This window comes from Rhinoderma darwinii, unplaced genomic scaffold (assembly GCF_050947455.1).
Source record: "Rhinoderma darwinii isolate aRhiDar2 unplaced genomic scaffold, aRhiDar2.hap1 Scaffold_423, whole genome shotgun sequence".
Taxonomy (NCBI): domain Eukaryota; kingdom Metazoa; phylum Chordata; class Amphibia; order Anura; family Rhinodermatidae; genus Rhinoderma; species Rhinoderma darwinii.
Window position 1 is genome coordinate 33,282 of NW_027463777.1, and position 16,105 is coordinate 49,386.

Here is a 16,105-nt window from a genome sequence, read left to right on the forward strand (position 1 = left end):
TCACTAAATTCAATGTAATGCCAGCAGCCTAGTGATACAAGGAGCAGCAGCGCGCCATCGTGTGGTCACCGCGGGGAACTTTTTACTTTCAAATTATTCCGATATTGTATATTTTAATGAATAATATAGCAATACTGCAGGGAATTTATAGACCTAGTTTTATATGATGCAGACAGCACAAAAGATGTGCAGTAGCAACAGCGGCCTCGTGTGGTCACTGTGGCAACTGTCTTGGTAGGCCATCTGAGTACCCGGAGAAAAATGTCTGGAACACACAAACAGGAAGTGACGTTTATGACTTCTGGGTGAAGCGAGGCAATCATTCAGGTATTTACAGTCAGAATCTTTCCTGTCCGTTTATTACGTGTCAGTGTGTGACGCATGATGCGCGTAGTATAAACATATTCAGCTTCTTTGTATGTGAGATTTTTACTAAAATGCTAATCAGGCGGATGATGAACGCAATCTGTACTATGGCCACCAGGTGGCGCTGTGACATAACATTATTATATTATTACCATTTACATGTTCCAGAATCAAACCTCACACTTTTTGGAGATATAAAACAGATATTTGATCTTTTTTCAGAGCCTCTGTGACACCCCCCTCTCCTATGTAACCGTGGTAACACCAGTGTAGCCATAAGGGTATGTTCACACGACCTATTTTCAGACGTAATTCACAGGTGTAATTTTTAGGCTATGTTCACACAGAGTTTTTTTTCCGAGTTTTTAGACGCGGAAACCGCGCCAAAAAACTCATCAAAAACAGTTCGAAAGTGCCTCCCATTGATTTCACGGGAAAAAGAAGCGACATGCCCTATCTTCGGGTGTTTACGCCTCTGACCTCCCATTGACTTCAATGGGAGGCAGAGGAAGCATATTTCGCGGCGTTTTATGCCTGCGGCGCTCAATGGCTGCGGGCGAAAAACGCTGTGAAAATCGGCGTGCAGGGAGAGGAAAATCTGCCTTAAACTTCCAAACGGAATTTTGAGGCAGATATTCCGCCTGCAAAAAACTCTGTGTGAACCCAGCCTTACGCCTCGATTTACGCCTGAAAAACCGTCTCCATTACGCCTACAAACATCTGCCCGTGGCTTGCAATGGGTTTTACGATGTTCTGTTCAGACAAGGTGTAATTTTACGCGTCACTGTCAAAATACGGCGCGTAAAATGACGGCTCGTCAAAAGAAGTGCAGGTCACTTCTTGGGACGTTTTTGGAGCCGTTTTTCATTGACTCTATTGAAAACAGCTCCAAGAACGTCCACAAAAACACAGCGAAAAACAGCGAAAAATACGAGTGGTTCAAAAAACGTCTGAAAATCAGGAGCTGTTTTCCTCCTGATCTTCAGACGTTCTTTAAGCCACTCGCGATTTTCGCTGCGTTTTTCGATGCGTTTTTTACGGCCGTTTTTGGAACTTTTTTTCGCTAGAGTCAATGAAAAACGGCTCCAAAAACTCCCAAGAAGTGACCTGCACTTGTTTTTCGCGGCCGTTTTTTACACGTAAAAAAAACGCCTCGAAAAACGCTCTGTCGAAACAGAACGCCGTTTTGAAATCAACGTTTCTGCTTCCGATCTGTCGGCCGCTTTTCGGCCGTTTAGGGCCGAAAAAACGGCCGAAAATAGACCATGTGAACATACCCTAAGGGTATGTTCACACGACAGAGCAAAATACGTCTGAAATTACGGTGCTGTTTTCAGAAAACAACAGCTCCTGAATTTCAGACGTTTTTGCATGAACTCGCGTTTTTCGCGGCGTCTTTTACGGACGTAATTGGAGCTTTTCTTCATTGGAGTCATTGAAAAACAGCTCCAAATACGTCCGAAGAAGTGTCCTGCACTTCTTTGACGCGGGCGTAATTTTACGTGCCGTCTTTTGACAATGACACGTAAAATGACACCTCGTGGGAACAGAACATCGTATAACCCATTGCAGGCAATGGGCAGATGTTTGCCGACGTATTGGAGCCGTCTTTTCAGGCGTAATTTGAGGCATAAAACGCCTCCATTACGTCTGAAAATAGGTCGTGTGCACATACCCTTACAGTGACGGTCACAGTGCCCACATGACAGCAACAGTCAAGGGCCCCCAGAACAGTGACAGCCACCTTTCTACCAGAACAGTGACAGCCAAAGTGCTCCCATAACATTGACTGTTGCTGTTATGTGGGCACTGTGACTGTTACTGTTATGGGAGCACTATGGCTGTCACTGTTCTGGGGGAGAGTTGGTTGTCCCTGTTATGGAGGACTTTGACTGTTGCTGTTATGTGGGCACTGTAACTGTCAAAGTCCTCCATAACAGGGACAACCGACTCTCCCCCAGGAAAGTGACAGCCATAGTGCTCCCATAACAGTGACAGTCACAGTGCCCACATAACAGCAACAGTCAAAGTCCCCCATAACAGTTGATTAACAGCTGATGGCCACTGTTACATTGTTTGAATATATCAATTGCATCATCATCAGTTTTTTTGTCTCAAGTGATTACAACTGATGTAAAAACCGATTCAAAAATGTATCAGTTGCATCAGACTTTTTCACAATTTTTACTACAAAACCATCAGTTGTCGTTAGTTGTCATCCGTTTTTAACATCAGTTTTTACCACAATGGTCCACCAAAAAGGTCGTCTAGGGTCTGAAAATGCCACACCCGCTCTGTATATAATGCCACACCCCCCTGTAGATAACGCCACACAGCGCCCACTGTAGATTGTGCCACACAGCGCCCCCCTGTAGATAGCACCGGATACATATAGCGCTACCCCCCTTCTCCTGTAGATAGCGCCACTCAAGCTCCCTCTAGCATATATCGACAGTGGCGTCAGGGGTCACTCCCTAAACGGAATCCCCGGCCACAGCATTACCAATGCTGTGGCCGGGGATTGCCTCAAGAAGGACCCCCTGACGCCACTGTCCATATATGGACAGTGACGTCAGTGTCTACTCCTTGAGTGGAATCGCCTTGCCAACTCTGGCCAGGGATTCCGCTCCAGGAGGAGATCCCTGACGTCAATGTCCAAATATGGACATTAACCTCAGTGGTTTCCTCTAGGAGCCAAGATCATCGGCAACGGGGATTCCGCCCAATCAGTAGCCACTGACGTCACTGTCCATATATGGACAGTGACGTCAAGGGCTTCCCCATAGGTAGCGCTGTGGCCAGAGAGTCCTCAGCAAGCGGAGGAGCTCCCTCTGCTTCTCCGCTCTGAACTAATTCTGAAGCAGGGAGCTGATGGTTCCCTTCTTCAGAATTGGGTTCAACTCTATCTGCGTCCTGAGGATGCAGATACAGTTGACAGCGGGACATACCCCCGGCCGCCTTTCCGCCGTGTGCTGCTGGTAGGTGGATGCGGCAGCACCTGGTGTTCATCAGGCCACTGTTAAAATAGATAGGATACGGCGCCGGACATCCTGGGAGCCAGACCAAAAAACGCTGCAGGTAACGTTTTTGGATCCTGGTTCCTGCACTGGTCTATCATTGTACGGAGCCACAACTGGTGTTCCCTGTGCCAGGACAGATCACATAGAAAGCTATGGGATCCATTCTAGCATCAGTTTCACTCCGGCTGTTCTGCAACACGCCGGAGGGAAACTGACAGGAGCAACGGTCATATGTGAACGGCCCCTAATCTGGCATTGATAAAAAATATTTGGTGAAAGTTTTTGGTGGATTGTCAGGATTTTCTCGGCACAGCGTCAGTTCTGAGCATGTTGAAGGTATCAGTGTCTGGAGAGGAGCTGGGTCAGGTGAGATGTGGACACTTCATGACCTGCCTAGGTAGAGTCGTGTGTTAACCTTAAACCATACTATCCCCCACCCCCATTTAGTAACGACACATGACACCGAGGTTGGATGTGAAATGGCCACAGCAGCCGTTTATTAATTTCACAGTTTTATAAAAACAATTTAAATCCGAAACATTCGGATAACTAGTTAGGAATCCACCAGAGAATTCCTCCTAATAATTCACATGACCCAACATGGGTCAGAATCATAAATAACAATTAAACGTTAACATTAACCCGAGCAGAGGAAGTCCTTGAAGCCCCTTCAGATGTTCCTTTCAAGAACACACCGAATTAGCCATCTGCAAACCACTAATTACCTCCAGCCGTAAACCAGCTCGGAAGCACCGTTCACCTCTGCAGATGGCTCCAACCACTAGAAGTCCACTTCAAGGGGATAACACCCGATGAAGCCCTCAAGTGATATACCGACCACTAGAAGTCCACTTCAAAGGGATAACACCCGATGAAGCCTTCAAGTGACATACCTTCTACCAGAAGACCACTTCAAAGGGATAACACCCGATGAAGTCTTCAACCATGTACCTTTTTTGGGGGACGCATACCCCCGATGCGACCCCCCCACCATTTTGTACTGACTGGCCTCAAGGACTCCCCCCGCCAGCTGCCATGACAACAGAACCTACTCCGGAAAAAAGAAAAACATGTTAAATAAGCACACAAAATAAAACAAAACGCTCATAGACAGACGTACATAAGACCTAAGGAGTAACAAAACAAGGGTGGGAGGGTGGGAGCTTTGCTTAATGTGTGTTACTCCTCCCGCTGCTTCCGGCTCAATGCCGAGAAACAGCGGGAAGCGCAGTAACGGCCCCCCCGCCCCCCTTAACTCCTCCCCGTCCCTCCTTCAGCTCCTTCAACTTTCCCTGACCTCGTAACATTAACCCTTTCCCTACCAGGACGGTCATGTCGGCTTCCCTTAAGCCTGCAGCTGCGTCCAGCCTCTTCTTGACCTGCCTAGGTAGAGTCGTGTGTTAACCTTAAACCATACTATCCCCCACCCCCATTTAGTAACGACACATGACACCGAGGTTGGATGTGAAATGGCCACAGCAGCCGTTTATTAATTTCACAGTTTTATAAAAACAATTTAAATCCGAAACATTCGGATAACTAGTTAGGAATCCACCAGAGAATTCCTCCTAATAATTCACATGACCCAACATGGGTCAGAATCATAAATAACAATTAAACGTTAACATTAACCCGAGCAGAGGAAGTCCTTGAAGCCCCTTCAGATGTTCCTTTCAAGAACACACCGAATTAGCCATCTGCAAACCACTAATTACCTCCAGCCGTAAACCAGCTCGGAAGCACCGTTCACCTCTGCAGATGGCTCCAACCACTAGAAGTCCACTTCAAGGGGATAACACCCGATGAAGCCCTCAAGTGATATACCGACCACTAGAAGTCCACTTCAAAGGGATAACACCCGATGAAGCCTTCAAGTGACATACCTTCTACCAGAAGACCACTTCAAAGGGATAACACCCGATGAAGTCTTCAACCATGTACCTTTTTTGGGGGACGCATACCCCCGATGCGACCCCCCCACCATTTTGTACTGACTGGCCTCAAGGACTCCCCCCGCCACCGCGAAACAGGCCTTGACCACCTTAAGCCTGTGAGTTCCTCCACACCACCACCGCCCTTTCTATGCCTTCTGCTATAGCCAAGCTCCAAATATCAATGCCAACCTCGGTCAGATGAACCCCGTCACTCCTCCAGAAATTCCCCAATCCTGACTCCAAATCCCTATGCCTCACGCAAATGCCCCCGTTCTTTGCCACAAAACGGGACACCGCCCGGTTAACTTTTATCCGAGCCTTATTGACTCTCTCCACCGATCTAGCTAACCGCCAATGCTTCCTTGGGACTATGTCCGACCACACTACCACCAACTTGGGATAAGATACCCACAAACACAACAAATCATGTTTGATATCCCGCACCAACTCACGAAAAGGGCGGACTCCTAAGTCATTCCCACCCACGTGCAACACTAAAACCTCCGGAACCCTATCAAGCCGCACATATGTCTGGAATTCCGCCAACACCCTGTTCCACGACATACCTCTAAACCCCAGCCAATGCACAACCGCATCCTGTCGCGGAATGCGCAACTGGCGACCATCCGGGCGGACGTCCGCCCTCAAAGCCCCCCAGTGCACGTACGAATGACCCATCAACCACACCAGACAAGGAGGCGAATCTGAAACGGAAAACACAGTTAGGCACCACCATATAACATTTGCAAGCATAAACAACAAAATTACAACATATGGGGGCGGACATAGGACTTAAACCTTTTAGACTCCCAACGACCAATACGCCTCACCCCCTCATCATCCAACCCCCAGCGCCCTGCTTCCGTTGCTGCGCCAATCCGGAAGGAATGAGATGAATATGAGCCTGCCGCAACCCCAACCGCCGTCAAACATTTTTTAAAAACAGCTCCAAACTGAAACCTGGACAAGAACGACCCGTCCACATGACGTAACAAAGGCAAATCTGGAGACCCCCTGTTTTTTGTAAAACCCCGCATGCACTCTACTGGGCACATGACCGACCCCGGGAGAGCGAACAAAACTATCAGTTTTCCCTTCCCTAATTGGTCAGTTTTTGATCTACGCAACCATACCTCCAACCGATCTGCAAAAAGGCTCACCTCCCCAGATCTCAGCCCCCCTGCCTGTTTAGTACTTGGCGACACCAACTCACCTATTCTAAATGCTCCGAAGAACGCCAACGAGAAAGCCAACCGAAACAAATCCATTTCATCTGAAGAACGACATACCGATGCCAATGAACCGCCCAACAAGCCCAGCAAAGCAAACGACACCGGCCTTCTACTATCCGCCTCCACCCTACCTCTGCGCAACCCCTTCAAAGCCTGCGATACCAGAAATTCCTTCGATACATCCCGCAAGCCCCGCAACTTAAGCCCAAACGCCACCGCGGATATAAACCGGTTCACCTTCGCTACTGAAAACCCCCCCTCCCAGGCATCCCCTAACCAATACAAAAGTGCCACCAACCTGTCTCTATCCGTATTGACATCACCCAACTCTCTTACCCACTCCTCCCACTGCCTCCAACAAGCAGCATAAGCCCTCCACGTCGTGCGCGCCAAAGACCTTTGTAACAGCTGCTCTACGGGACCGATACCAGATCCCATAGATGATCCGGACACGCCAAACCGAGACGTTCCGCTCCCGGGGCCAATTGCCGAAACCGGTCCCACTGCGAGCGAGAAAGAGCATCAGCAACACAATTCCGTACACCCGGGACATGCACCGCCACCACCCACGCGTTCAGCGACAAACACACCAACACTAAATGTCGCAACAATTGAACTACCGGAGGAGAGGACGCCGTGATGTTACTAATGGCAAGCACCACCCCCATGTTGTCGCAGTAAAAACGGACCTTCTTATCCCTGAGCCTGTCCCCCCAAATGGTAGCCGCCACCACGATGGGAAACAGCTCGAGCAGGGCCAGATTCCGCGTCAATCCACTGGACACCCAGCTAGCCGGCCATTGACCTGCGCACCACGGACCTCCCCCGTAAGCTCCAAAGCCACCCGCCCCAGCCGCATCCGTGAAAATATTCAGATCACTCGTATCCTGCGCTGGGGCCATCCATAGCGAGCGACCATTGTACTGGCCCAAGAAGTCATCCCAAACCTGAAGATCAGCTCGGTGCTCCTCCTTGAGCCTCACAAAATGATGCGGCGCCCGCACTCCCGCCGTTGCCGCCGCCAACCTTCTACCAAACACCCTCCCCATCGGCATAATCCGGCAGGCGAAATTCAACTTCCCCAGCAGCGACTGAAGCTCCCTCAGCGACATTTTCTTCCTTCTACAAGCCCGTCGCACCTCCAGCCTCAAAGCACCCAACTTATCCGCCGGGAGCCGACACTCCATTGCCACCGAGTCAATTTCGATTCCCAAGAAAGAAATCGTCGCTACCGGGCCCTCCGTTTTTTCCGGCGCCAAAGGGATCCCAAAATCCCTCGCCACCTTCTGCAGGGCATGAAGCAAGTTACCGCAAACCGGCGAACCCCCCGGGCCAACGCACAAAAAATCATCTAAGTAATGGATCAACGAATCGACCCCGGATACTCCCCTCGTTACCCACTCCACGAAGCTACTAAACGCCTCGAAGTATGCACAAGAAAGAGAACACCCCATCGGAAGGCACCGATCCACGTAAAAGGCCCCATTCCAAAAACAACCCAACAGCCGTTGGCTTTCTGGATGGACCGGCAACAACCTGAACGCCGCCTCGATGTCGGTTTTTGCTAGCAGCGCCCCCGGACCCGCAGCCCGCACTAACCCCACCGCCTTATCGAATGAGGTATAAACTACGGAACACAACTCGTGATCAATCCCGTCATTTACCGACGAACCTTTGGGATACGATAAATGTTGAATCAAACGAAACTTTCCGGGCTCGCGTTTAGGGACAATACCCAAAGGGGACACAACTAAATCTTTCACCGGCGACTCCACAAATGGCCCCGACATGCGCCCCAACGAAACTTCTTTTAACAACTTTTCCGACACGACTTCCGCATGCAAGTAAGCCGATTTTAAATTTCTCCGCGTAACCGGAACCTCATAAGGAGGCGGAGGAATAACAAAACCAACACTAAACCCTTCATAAAGCAACTTAGCTGCCGCCCTATCCGGATACTCATTTAGATAAGGGGCCATCCTTTCCACCCTCACCGGCGACACCCCCTTGACCAGCCCCGTGCTGGTTCCCGGACCTCTTTTTCCGCAGACATTTTGCCGCCCCGTGTGATGCACCATTACACTCGGAGCACACGTGCTTGAACTTGCACGTGGCCCCAAACTTGCACTGGCCTTCATTGAATTGCCAGCAAAACCCCGCCTTTCCCCCGCCGCTTGGTCCACTCTGACTAGTCTGGCCTCCCTGGCCACCGCTCCCGGGAAAGGGCTGCCTAACCGGAGCCGTAACCCGTAACCAGAGAGCAATATCCTTCTGGTCCCACCGAATCGCCGGCCGAACCGCCTTCCGCTGACGGAATTGCTCATCATATCGCAGCCACGCCTGACCCCCATACGCCCTATGAGCCTCCCCAATAGCATCAAAATAACAAAATAACGCCGAACAATTTTCCGGCGCCTTTTCCCCTATCACACTAGCCAATATGGCGAACGCCTGCGACCAATTAACGAACGTCTGCGGGATAAGCCTATACCGCCGCCGTTCCTCCTCGTCCTTTTTACTCTCATCCCGCTTGCCCTTATCCAAATTGAATTTAGCCAGCGGCAAGAGAGAAAAAATTTCAACATATTCATCTTTCCAGATCCGATCACGCACCTCCTGCTTTAAATGCGCCCCCAACGGACCCTCAAAACAAACATACACCTCCCCCCGAGCACGATCGTCCATGCGCACTCGATCGCCGTCCTTCTGTGCCTCAGTCTGCACCGACACCGCGACCGCCTCTCTAACCGCCACCACAGGACGCGCCTGCAACGATCCCACTTCCCTGGGGCCTTCCCAAACTACCGCAGGGGACACTTCCGTTACTACCGGCGCCGCGGCCCTATCCAGGCGCCCCACCAGCTCCCGTAAGCAACCCACTAAATCTGCCAAACCCGCTCCGTCGCGTCCGCCCGCGCCACTACCGGCCCCCGATGCTATGCTAGCAGCCCCCCCGCCGACACCCGACATAAAAATCGCTGGATAAGACAATAATGGAGTTATACACTCACCGGGCTGCACAGGCGCTGTGTTCCCGTCAGCCGGACCATCCTGACCTCGACGATAGACGTCCAGTTCACCTTCCTCCAGTTCTTCTCTCGCCGACGACTGTCCCTCCCAACGACCTCTTCGGAAAGGGGATGAGGACGCGCTGACCGATGGGCCGGCAACCTGCCGCCCGACCGCCGGGACCCAGACTTCCGACCGGACCTGTTGCCTCGACGTCGCTGCAGATCTAGTCGTCCGCCTAGACGATCCTGACGAAGCCTGCCCCCTGGCCGGAACATCACCATGCGGGGCGGCCGTACCTTGCTCTCGACATCTTCCATCTGATGGGGGAGGGGTGACAGGGAGCCCAGCCTGCGACTCCCTGCTTACCGCCGGACCCCGTCGCGGCCTGGGATTCCTGCCAGGACGCAGGGCCTGGGAAGGGGCGGTCCTCCCAGCTGCCTGGCCTGCAGCGTCCGGGATCGGGCTCCCTCTGCGACGCCGTGTCCGCGGGACTACCTCCGGACTCAGGCGCTCTGGAGGTCGGGACCGCCGAGAGGGACGGGTCGACACAGCCTGCATCGCCGTCACCCCTGCCACCGCTCTCTGCCTGCCCAGCGCAGGAGCGGTTGTTGCCGACTCCCCCCCCGCCGCCATAGCCATGCTCGTAGGGGGGCCGGGGGAGGGGAGCCTGTCCCTTACAACAGACCCCGAACGCCGTGCCCGACGTGGCGAAACGGCGTCCGGGATCCGCGTTAATGCAGCCACGGTCTCCTCCATCCATCCGGGACCGTGGTGCACAGCAGCGGCGCGCAGCCGCTCTAAAATCAGGGCCTCTGCCATTACTAAAACACCGGGCAACGGGGAGCTTTGCTTAATGTGTGTTACTCCTCCCGCTGCTTCCGGCTCAATGCCGAGAAACAGCGGGAAGCGCAGTAACGGCCCCCCCGCCCCCCTTAACTCCTCCCCGTCCCTCCTTCAGCTCCTTCAACTTTCCCTGACCTCGTAACATTAACCCTTTCCCTACCAGGACGGTCATGTCGGCTTCCCTTAAGCCTGCAGCTGCGTCCAGCCTCTTCTGTTCAGGCATTATAATGACCGACAACATTATAACCTCTGACAAGGACATTACCTGACTGGACCATAAAGTTGACTTGTTTACAGAACGTTGAGTTGGCTCCATTTTTGGTCAGAGATCTCCAAGTGTAATACTGGAAGGTTCCCACGGCTAAAGAGAGTTCAGTGCTCCAGAATTAAAGGGGTTGTCCGGGCAGGGGGCGGTTTTTCATACTGATGACCTTTCTATAGGATAGGTCATCGGTATATCATTGATGGGGGTCCGTTCCGGAAGCAGATGGCTCACAGTATAGCGGCCGTAAATGTGACTAGAGCTGCAGGTCTGCAGCACGGCCGCTATACAGTGTATGAAGCACTGCATGCCCAGCATAATATCCGGTGCCCGGAGGCAGCCCGAACAGCTGATCGGTGTGGGGTCCGGGTGTCATATTTCACCACTTATTACATTACCGGGTACATATCACAATGTAATGACCATTACTCACCGTCTGCTGGAAGTTGACATGGCCATAACCAAGAGACCATCTTTTGATCATGTTCCTGCAGACACGTATAGACAGCTCAGGCCCATCTGGACTAAACTTCTGATAGAGGAAGGCCATAGGATATTGGCTGTTACTGTGCGGATCTCCACTGAAGAAGTAACGGAATATTATCATCACACAAAGTGATGGCATATCGTTGGGTTATGCCATCATTTTGCCATCGGTAGAAGTTTTACTGCCATATGAACCCTCGTTCTCGATCATTGCCCTCTTGCGGCTTTAACAGTCTCTACTCTTCTGGGAAGGCTTTCCACAAGATTTTGGAGTGTGACCTCACAGATGCTTTTTTTGACTGAATGGGCACAAATTCCCACAGACAAGCACTGATACTGGATGAGTAGGTTTTGCTCGCAACCCGTGTTATAATTCATCCCAAAGGTGTTGGATGGTCCTTTGTGCAGGCCACACGAGTCCCTACACAACAAACTCATAGAACAACTCATCACCCATCAGACTACCAGATAACAAGACGTGATTCATCACTCTAGAGAACGACGTGCTTTACACCTCTCCAGCTGACGCCTGGCATTGTGCAGGGGGATCTAAGGAAATCCATTTCATGAAGCTCCTGACACACAGTTCTTGTTCTGCGCCACGTTTAAAGCCACTGATCTCTTCAGTACGACCCATACTACTAGCAATGTTTCTCTGGAGATTGCACGGCTGTGGGCTTGATTTTATGCACCTGTTTGCAATGCGTGAAGCTGAAACAGCTCAATGCGTGAAGCTCAATAATTAGGGGGGGGTGTTCACGTACTTTTATCCATATAGTATTGTCTCTCACCTCCCACATGCTGTATTTTCTCCTTACTGCCAAGAGACACAGAACTAAAAATTAAAGAAGAGCTCCAGTGGAAGCACAACTTTCCATGTCTGCACCCGCCACCTGACTGTATATATCACTCTACACTTCTTTTATGTATACTGTACTTACTTTTTGAACTCCTGCCTTGTCCGTGCTTTAAAATAAGCCTCCGTCTTGATTCTTAGATTTCCCCAGCTTTCTCTTCCTCTCTGCTTTGCTATCAATCACATGACCAGCTAAAGACCATATAATTTCTTTATGCTGGGGGACACTGTGATTATTATTCTCTCTATATTCTTCTAAATAAGCTGAGAAACCATAAGTATACAGACTGGGAGGCTGCACTATATTCTTCTACACCTGTGTGACAGGAACCTGTCTAAGTATCAGTGGCAGTTGATGATAGAAGTTTCTGTTTCCCCCTGTGTATAACTAGTGCGGTACAGAAACTGCTGAAGCCTGTGACGGGTGACACATAGATCTCCGGAGACCCAAGTAGAGAAAGTAGTCACCGAGCCGGATTCACACTGTTGCTAAGCAACCATCCCGGTCTGATATATAGAGATAAATAACAGGTGAGAGACCGACACATGGAATACCAGAATGCAGCACATGGGAGAGGTTAGTTTTGGCCGGAGTGTCCCTTTAACATTTCATAATTATATCATCTAGTTATCATCTCTTTATTTGTAGATCTCATTCGGAACCATCTACACGTCATTGTTCTTTGTGATGGATAAGGGACACATAACGGAGAAGATACTGAACGTCACCCTGGAGATAATCTACCTTCTTACCGGGGAGGTAAAATAATCCGGGACTCATGTATATGTCCTTTCTCTTATCTTTTTATCCTACGGACAATATTATATAAAACGCAAAAGATCACGTCATCATAATTGATTTGTAAATATAAATGCTGTAACAAATCTTCTCTGGTGCATAGATATTTATTTTAATACAATGATAGCGCCCCCTAGCATTTTGACTGCCCCCCTAATGCTGCTTCCACCTTCCTAAACAGTCCGCGGTGGACACGCATTACAAAAGTTATGATTTTTGGAATGGTGGGAGGTAAAAACGAAAATTGAAAAAACCGAAAATAGGCTGTTCATTAAGGGGTTAATAACCTATCATTCACCTGTTCTATACCTGGACTGAGTTACCTGGTGGTGGTTACATTCAGTTATCCTTTGGATGCATTACTATGGACTGATCTGTGGGCTACAACATAAGGTGTCTTAGCCTGGGGACTGTGTTGCTCCCTCTGCAGGCGGGGTGTTGCGGTGGCACTGGTTGCCATGTGGTGCGGCACCTAATAGAGTAGGGACCCACTTAAAAGAAGTCGCCATGAGGAAGCAGGTTGGCTTATACGATCAAAATGTTTACTAAGAACTTCCTGTTCATTTTGATTCTCTTGTATGTTCCATCTCGATATCCAGGATAGTCCAGTAGTGAAGAAGACTTCTGGTGACTCTCTATCCCCCAACAGATGTCCCTACATGTCTGGAGGATGGACCAGTACCATCACGGAGCCTTCACTGATACCTAAGAGAAATGAGAGCTACGTAATGGGAAGAGCAGAGTTCACAGCAGCACAGAATCGGCACGCTCCTCTCCTGAAATACTCTGTGCTGCTGTGAACTCTGCTCTTACCATTACGTGGTGACTTGCCAATCATGTGAAGGTGTTATTGAGGACAGGAGTGGAGGAGAGGTAACAGACTGAGCTACGTAATGGTAAGAACAGAGTTCTCAGCAGCACAGAATCTGCACGCTCCTCTCCTGAAATACTCTGTGCTGCCTTAAACTCTGTGGACAGGTCATGATCCTGTTTCTTTTAAATGCTGCACTGTAGCGCAGTCTTATATAGTGGAAAGAGCGGGTTCCCCAGCAGCATTTAAAAGAAACAGGATCCTGACCTGTCCACAGAGTTTAAGGCAGTACAGAGTATTTCAGGAGATGAGCACGGGCAGCCGGTCGTTTTCCCGAGCCGTGCTCCCATTATAAAGTATAGGAGCACGGCCCGTAAAATAAAAAAATGGAACATGTTCTATCTTTTTAACGGCACGGGCACCTTCCCGTGAGAAAACGGGAAGGTACCCGTGGCTAACAGAAGTCTATGGGCCCGCTATTTCGGGTCGTAATTACGACCCGTAATAACGGGTGTTTTTACGGTCGTGTGCATGAGGCCCCGTAATGACGGGTGACTACATGTGTGCACCCGTCATTACGGCAGCGTTGCTAAGCGACGTCAGTAAATAGTCACTGTCCAGGGTGCTGAAAGAGTTAACTGATCGGCAGTGACTGTTTCAGCACCCTGGACAGTGAATTCTGATCACAATATCGAGTAACCTGTCAAAAAAAAAAGACGTTCATACTTACCGAGAACTTTCTGCTTCCTCCAGTCCGTTCTCCTGGCCGTTGCCTTGGTGACGCGTCCCTCTCGACATCCGGCCCGACATTCCTGGGTGACGTTACAGCCCATGTGACCGTTGCAGCCAATCGCAGGCTGCAGAGGCCTCTGCAGCCAATCACAGGCTGCCGCGTCAGAAAGGAAGGTCGGACTGGAGGAAGAAGAGGGACTCGTCACCAAGACAACGACCGGGTACGTATGAAATGTTTTTTATTTTATTTTTAATCAGCAGCCTCTTTTCTCTATCAGTGATTGATAGAGACAAGTGGCTGCCGATTTGTATAATATTTTTGACCGGGTTCGGTCCAAACGGGTTTGGCCGAACCCGGTGAAGTTCGGATTCGCTGTCCCGGTTCGCTCATCTCTACCTGTCAATATTGTTTCTGAGAGAGGGGTACAATTTGTTTCATTGTTTTGGAGAGCCTTCTGTAAGAAGTTGGAGATTGATCTGTCCTTCTCCTCGGCCTTCCATCCTGAAACTAATGGCCAAACTGAGAGGACTAATCAGTCTCTAGAACAATATTTAAGGTGTTTTATCTCTGACTGTCAATATGATTGGGTTTCCTTCATTCCCCTCGCTGAATTTTCCCTTAATAACCGGGTCAGTAACTAGTCAGGGGACTCCCCCATTTTCTGTAATTTTGGGTTTAATCCACGGTTCTCCTCCGTTTCACCTGGTGGTTCCAACAATCCCGAGGTAGAGGTCGTTCATCGGGAACTGTGCACAGTCTGGGCCCAGGTTCAGAAGAACCTAGAGGCGTCCCAGGGCATACAAAAGACTCAGGCAGATAGAAGACGTTCTGCTAACCCTTTGTGGTCGGGGATCTGGTGTGGCTGTCTTCAAAAAATGTGCGCCTTAAAGTTCCGTCCAAAAAATTTTCTCCCCGGTATATAGGGCCGTACAAGGTCATTGTGGTCCTTAACCCTGTCTCCTTCCGGCTGGAGTTACCCCCATCTTTTCAAATACACAACGTGTTTTATGCCTCCCTCCTGAAACGCTGCTCCCCGTCCTTGGTTACCTCGAGGAAACCTCCGGTCCCTGTTCTCACCCCTGAAGGGGTAGAATTCGAGGTGGCCAAGATTGTGGATAGCAGGATGGTCCAAGGCTCCCTCCAGTACCTGGTCTATTGGAGAGGATACAGGCCTGAGGAGAGGACTTGGGTACCCGCCCGGGATGTTCACGCTGGGGTATTGCTCAGGAGGCTCCATCTTCGGTTCCCCAATAAGCCAGGTCTACCTAGGAAGGGTCCAGCGGCCCCTCATAAAAGGGGGGGTACTGTAAAGGATCTGCCAGACACCGCTTCTGTGTCGACGCCCGTGGTTAATCAGTCTGCACCTGCTCCTAGGTCTGATAGAGTGACTCGATCTGTTACCACTCAGGCTGGTAGGCTGAGGAGTGGGAGAACCTATCACAGCCTGGCCAGACAGTTCTAGCTCCCGCCCTCGGTCTATGTATACCTTCATTTCCTGCTTGTCTTTGCCTGTGATTCTCTCTGGTTTCCTGGCTCTACTGTTCCTGCTATAACTATTCACGCACCGCAGAACACTTTCGCGTGACTTTTCTGCGGTTTTGTTTTCCGCAGCGCGGGCATGTGATTCTCTTATTCACTTTGCTGCTACTGTAAATGCTGTGGAATATCCGCACAGAGTTCAGTTGTGGAAATTCTGCAGCATTTACGCTACGCGAGAACCCGGCCTTACTCCCTTTTTTTTTGTAAACATT

General features: G+C 50.2%; 1 long non-coding RNA gene across 1 annotated transcript; it reads left to right on the forward strand.

Annotated features, from left to right (window-relative positions):
* Nucleotides 1–273: 273 nt before the first annotated feature.
* Nucleotides 274–13,242, forward strand: LOC142710269 (uncharacterized). Its single transcript, XR_012869346.1, has 3 exons — nt 274–327; nt 12,404–12,542; nt 12,661–13,242. It is a non-coding gene; the product is annotated as an uncharacterized LOC142710269 (long non-coding RNA).
* Nucleotides 13,243–16,105: the final 2,863 nt, after the last annotated feature.